Raw genomic sequence first — 6898 nt, 5'->3', positions numbered from 1 at the left:
CCCCGATTAATTAGTAGATAATTAGTCAGTAAATTATTTTTTTAATAAGGAAGATTAGAAATGCGAATATTACATCAAATTAGGATAGAGCTCACCGAAACGAGAATTTTAACACTAATTTCGAAGAAAACGGTAATTTTTCCGTCCGAGCTCCGATGGTTGCACCGTAACTTTTCCGTCCGAGCTCCAATCGCTACACCGTTTACGGCCACGCGTCCACTGCGTCGAGCTCTACGTTTCTACTGGAACAATTTCATAGGTAACTTGTTCTTTTATTCTCAGCCTCTTCTTTCCTAATTTTTGGGAAATTAAGTGGAGGTATTAAATTTCTTTGTTCTTTGATGTTTTAGGATCCAATTAGCTTGAGAAAAATGTTCACTCTTGCTTATGTGAAGCTTGGGTAAGGTGAGGATACGATAACTCTATTTTAATTTCATTGGATTTGAGCTTTGAGTATTAAATTGGATATATATGTGTTATAAATGTGTATTAGGTTGTGAATAAATAATTGGAGCTCGAAATTGTGAATACTGAAACTTGGAGGAAGCGGATTAGTTGAGGTTTTGAGGGCTGTGTTCTTTTAGAAAAATTGTCTTGGAATAATACTTGAGAATCGGCTAAGGTATGGTTTAAGTTTCTTGCATTTAATATATAATGTTCTGTGAAAACTTAGGCTAGATGACCATAGGATAAGTTGGAATGCAGGTGTATATTTAATATTTAGTAATGGGTTGATGAATATGCTTGGTTTGGTTTGGTGATTTGTTTGTAAGATGATATTGGTTGCTAGTTGGATCTTTGAAAGGATATGTGATTGAATTGTTGATTATATGGCTATATTTTGGTTTGGTTGAATGATGATTGATGAAAAGATATGGAGCTTATTGAGGATTATTGTTGGCAATTTGGACTGGTGGTAATAGGTTTAAAAATAATTGGAATGGAAATTTCAAATGAAAAATGAGGTATTTTATGTTAAAAGCCTAGGATTTGTGAACTATGATTCTTAGTTGAATTTTGGTTGTTGGATTTGAATATTGTATGAGTATAATTGTTGATCTGAGGTAGATTTATTGTGGTAATTTTTATGATGATGAGGAAGGGTATATTGAATTGAAAAGAATGTAGGTTTGGACCTAAAAAGGGTGGCAAAGTCTGAGTTTTAGAGGAGATACTGCCAAAATTTTATAAAAATTAGAGATGTTGTTTATATGATTATTTAAAAAGATTTAGATTCAAAGGTTATATAGTTTGATTTTGAGTTATTAAGAAAATGAGCATGTTTTAAGTTTGATTCATTTAGAAAAGAATGAATTTTGTTTTGAATTGGAACTATTGATGGACGGAATGGGAGGTGTGATAATGAAGGATAAGAATTGAATATGATTGATGTATAATGATGAATGAGATGCGATTGAGAATGATGTGGATGCTGATTAATTATAATTGTATTATTTATATGGGTTATGAATTTGAATTATCTGAGATACGAGATTCCCTGGATTAAGTGCTGTGGCTTGCCACCACGTGTACTAGGTTGAAAACTCGATACTCTGTTGACCCTACGACGTAAGTGTGACCGGGAACTATATAAATTCCCGGGAATGTTACCCCCATTGAGAAATATTGACTATTTGAGAAAAAGCTATGCATAGACTCTTGGGGATGCACGTCGGGGAACAATCTAAGGACAATTCAGACTTGTCGGGTTGGCTGGATAACCGACAGATGAGCCTCATCAGCTATAGGGCAGGCATGCATCATATGCTTATTACTTGAACTACTTGCTTATGCTTTAATTGGGTGTGCCTAAATGTACTTGCCATGTTAAATGTGTACTTGTTACCTGCAGTATTTGTAACCTTCTTGTGCTTGCCTTTATCTGTTTAAATGTCTGTGAAAATGCGTGATGGAGTTGGAGGTATGAAGGAATGGCAGTATATGACTTAGATTTAAGGTTAAGTTAAGTTAGGTTTAAATATTCTTAGAAAACACACCTGCACCTTGTAATTGATCCAATAGGTCTTCGATTCTAGGTAACAGATATTTGTTCTTTATAGTAATCTTATTCAACTGCCGATAGTTGACACACAACCGCATACTCCTATCCTTCTTCTTTACTAGTAACACTGGCGCTCCCCACGGAAAAACACTTGGTCGGATAAAATGCTTACCCAACAGATCTTCCAGCTGAGCCTTCAGTTCAGCCATTTCTAAAGGTGACATCCTGTAAAGAATAATCGAAATCGAACCGGCTCCAGGCACCAACTCAATTGCAAATTCAACCTCCCGGTTAGGTGAAACTTCACATACAACCAGAATCTACTCTAAACTCTGATCATCAACTGATATTCCTGCAATTAGTAACATAATACCCTGATATTCAATTCCAAAACAATTTACTATCATAGAGTTCAAATAGTAACGGTTCACTACAACCGGTACTCCTGGCCCTTCTAGCATAAACTGTACTGGCTTCTCAGAGCAATCAGACAAAACATGATTCTTAGATAACCAATCTCCCGGTTATCCCAGCATCATCTGGCTGTAGGATACGTCGTATTCCCTACCACCAATGCTGAGCCTCGTCTTGCAGATGATAAGGTCCAAACTCAACCAATTGCTCCTCAGGAACCTGCTAAGATTGCAACGCCCTTTCCATAACCTGAATCCAATTATCTGCATCAGTGGGATTTGAGGTTCCCCTAAAAGTCGGAAGGCAAACTTTCAGAAATGTAGCAAGTGTCATAGGGCCGTCTTCCTCATTATTGTTCTCGTCATTACCCTGATTTATTTGATTATCCAGTGCCTCGGCTGTTGCCTGCATAGCTGCAGTCATATTTCCCAAGGCAGCCATAAAGTCTACTGGATCAGTCCCTGCCGGGCCAGGAGTAACGGTGCCTATCCTATCTCTACCTCGCCCAAGACCGCGTCCGCGAGTCGACATATGGTCCTTATACACAGGAAATAAAAATCGCGAGATAAAAGCGCAACGCTCAAGGAACGAGTTAACTTGCATGCTAAGAAAACTGTAACTGTCAAACATAAGATAACAATAGTAGGAATAGAGTGCTAAAGATACAAAATAACAAGCTCCTAACTCAGCCTGCAAAGTCAAGACTGGCCAGAGAATATTTACACATATAGACATACATATCCGAAATCCAAAAGTACATATACACAATCCTGTCTCTCCATAAACCTCTAGGAAGATCAAAAGAACAAGCTATGCGGAGAGAAAACCAAGTACATATATATACATCATAACGTAACAAAATAACCCTGTAACCACTTCGCTTCAAGAGCCCAGACGCCTAACGAGATGCCTATTGATCTGCATATGAAAAACAACAACATAGTATGGAATGAGAACCGGAGGTTCTCAGTATGGTAAAGGTGCCACACACATAATATATAAGGTCCTGGGAATGCCAGAGGCAATCCTAGAACGCCGACACTCAGATTATAGAGCTTAAAGTATTAAACAGAAGCCATAAAAGGTGGTTTTCTAAGGATATTTAAACCTAACTTAACTTAACCTTAAATCTAAATCCTATTCTGCCATTCCTCCATACCTCTAACTCCATCATGCATTTCACAGACAGATAAATAGATAAAGGCAAGCACAAGAAGGTTACAAATACTGCAGGTAACAAATACACATTTAACATGGCAAGTACATTTAGGCACACCCAATTAAAGTACAAGCAAGTAATTCAAGTAATATGCATATGATGCATGCCTGTCCTATGGCTGATGAGGCTTATCTGTCAGTTATCCAGCCAACCCGACAAGTCTGAATTGTCCTTAGACTGTCCCCCGACGTGCATCCCCAAGATTCTATGCATAGCTTTTTCTCAAATAATCAATATTGCTCAATGGGGGTAACATTCCCGGAAATTTATATAGTGCCCGGTCACACTTACGTCGTAGGGTCAACAGAGTATCGAGTTTTCAACCTGGTACACGTGGTGGCAAGCGACGTCACTTTATCCAGGGAATCTCGTATCTCAGATCATTCAAATTCATAAGCCATATAAATAATTCAATTATAATTCATCAACATCCACATCATTCTTAATCATATCTCATTCATCATCATACATCAATCATATTCAATTCTTATCCTTCATTATCACACCTCCTATTTCGTCCATCAATAGTTCCAATTCAAAACATAATTCATTCCTTTCTAAATAAATCAAACTTAAAACGTGCTCATTTTCTTAATAACTCAAAATCAAATCATATAACCTTTGAATCTAAATCTTTTCAAACAATCATCTAAACAAAATCTCTAATTTTTATAAAATTTCGGCAGCATCTCCTCTAAAACTCGGACTTTGCCACCCTTTTCGGGTCCAAACCTGCATTCTTTCCAATTCAACATACCCTTCCTCATCATCATAACAATCATCACAATAAATCTACCTCAGATCAACAATTATACTCATACAATATTCAAATCCAACAACCAAAATTCAACTAAAAATTATAGTTCACAAATCCTAGGCTTTTAACAGAAAATACCTCATTTTTCATTCAAAATTTCCATTCCAATTATTTTCAAACCTATTACCACCAATCCAAATTGCCAACAATAATCCTCAACAAGCTCCATATCTTTTCATCAATCATCATTCAACCAAACCAAAATATAGCCATATAATCAATAATTCAATCACATATCCTTTCAAAGATCCAACTAGCCACCAATATCATCTTACAAACAAATCACCAAACCAAACCAAGCATATTCATCATTCCATTACTAAACATTAAATATATACCTGCATTCCAACTTATCCTATGGTCATCTAGCCTATGTTTTCACAGAACATTATATATTAAATGTAAGAAACCTAAATCATACCTTGGCCGATTCCCACCTAACGATCAAGGCACTTTAATTATAATAAACACAGCCCTTCCAAAACAAACACAGCCCTTCCAGAATTCAATAAACACTAGGCTCAGCTTCCTCCAAGTTCCAATATCCACAATTCCAAGCTCCAATTATTTATTCACAACCTAATACACATTTATAACACACATATATCCAATTTAATACTTAAAGCTCAAATTTAATAAAATTAAAATAGAATCATCGTGTCCTCACCTTACCCAAGCTTCACATAAGCAAGAGTGAACGTTTTTCTCAAGATAATTGGATCCTAAAACATCAGAAATCAAAGAAATTCAACTTCCCTTCTCAAATTTTGAAAATTGGGGGAAAAGAGTGGCTGAGAATATTTAAGGGTTTACCTATGAAATTGTTCTGGTAGAAATGTAGAGCTCGACGCGGTGGACGCGTGGCCACAAACGGTGCAGCGATCGAAGCTCGGACGGAGAAGTTACGGCGTATAGAAGATTGCCGTAAGGGTTCGGTGAAGTTTTGTTCTTCCCTCCCCTTTGTGTGCTGCAACTTCGTTTCTGTTAAAATGAAGGGGAAGAAAGGCTTTGGGCTCACTTAAAAGGGCTGGTCCGGTTGGGCCCACGGCCTGGTTTGGGCCCTGTTCAACCGGTTCGGCCCGTTTGGTCCAATTTTAGACCGTTTTTTTCGAAATTAGTGTCAAAATTCTCGTTTCGATGAGTTCTATCCTAATTTGATATAATATTCGCATTTCTAATCTTCCTTATTAAAAACTAATTTATTGACTAATTATCTACTAATTTAACCGGGGTTTACAATTTGTCCAGTCTAATTTTAATAAAAATAATACAGTTTAATTAATTATATGTGTTAAATTTTAATTTTTAAAAAATATCTTTAAAAAAAGATGTTTTTGACATCTTTATTTAAGTGACTCCCTATGAAATATATCCGGCTAAATTAGCATCCAGACACACGCGAATCTCCCGTAATAATACATCATTCTGATCTTGAAAGCACACAAGTTCGGGCTCAACATGATGAGTCTTAGTCTTTTTTATTGCATTGATAATGTCAATGCGACTATAAATTTTAGTTTTATGAGAGATTATTCCAACATTCTTGAATACACCTTAAATGTTTAAAATATCTGTAGTAGTTAAAATCTATCTAAAATATTCAGATTGATTAAATCTTTTAAAATTATGCGTTCCAATATTTTTTCCATTCGTCTATCTATAAGTTCGTATTCGTTTTTTCTCGTTTTAGACTTGGCCACTAATGATTTAATCCATCTTTCACTTTTTCAAGTTAAAATCACTTTTAAAATAAAAAAATATACACCATTAAAAATATTTATTAATCTCTTTCATATATACTTTTTTAAGCTATAAAAAGTAAATGTCAGTTATATATAAGAGATGGCTTGTTATATTATCCGAGCAAGCTAACTTTTCCAAACTATAAAAACTCTAACGGCTAACTATTTTGAGCTCATCTAATTAATTATAAGTCACAAAAAAAAATCTAATTAATTATAACTAAATAAATATGCAGGATTATTTAGCATAATTAACTATGTTAAATAGTTTAGACATGTTAAACAAGTATATCTTTATTTCATATATTTTTAGGGTCTACTTGTAAGTAGAACGATTTGCTTAAATTTAATTTCTCTTATATAATTGTACGTGTTTAATGTCATATAATTAAGTGAATACTTTGGTCTGAATATAATTTGTCACATAAAACATTTATATAACATAATATGAATTAAAAAAAGTCACAAATATTGAAAGATATTTATAGTAACTTAGTTACTTGCCGTTAACAAGTAGGCACGTAACAACGACGGCCTTGATAGTTGATATTTCATATTTCTATGGATCACATTTCTCGACCTCTGCAGGATTATTTGAATTGCGCGTTTTGGAATCAGCAACGGTAGCATAAATAATTGCTCCAATCATCAATACTATTAGTCATTTTTAAGGGTGTATTTATTTTGAGTCCTAAAGATATATC

At 35.0% G+C, this 6898-nt stretch overlaps 1 long non-coding RNA gene across 1 annotated transcript; it reads right to left on the bottom strand.

Annotated features, from left to right (window-relative positions):
• LOC110262646 lies at positions 3134 to 5164 on the bottom strand. The gene is made up of 3 exons (XR_002347601.1): positions 5120 to 5164; positions 4874 to 5031; positions 3134 to 3334 (listed from the first exon to the last, which is right to left on the bottom strand). It is a non-coding gene; the product is annotated as an uncharacterized LOC110262646 (long non-coding RNA).

This window comes from Arachis ipaensis, chromosome B01 (genome assembly GCF_000816755.2).
Source record: "Arachis ipaensis cultivar K30076 chromosome B01, Araip1.1, whole genome shotgun sequence".
Classification (NCBI taxonomy): domain Eukaryota; kingdom Viridiplantae; phylum Streptophyta; class Magnoliopsida; order Fabales; family Fabaceae; genus Arachis; species Arachis ipaensis.
This window is presented reverse-complemented; position numbering and strand designations above follow the sequence as displayed.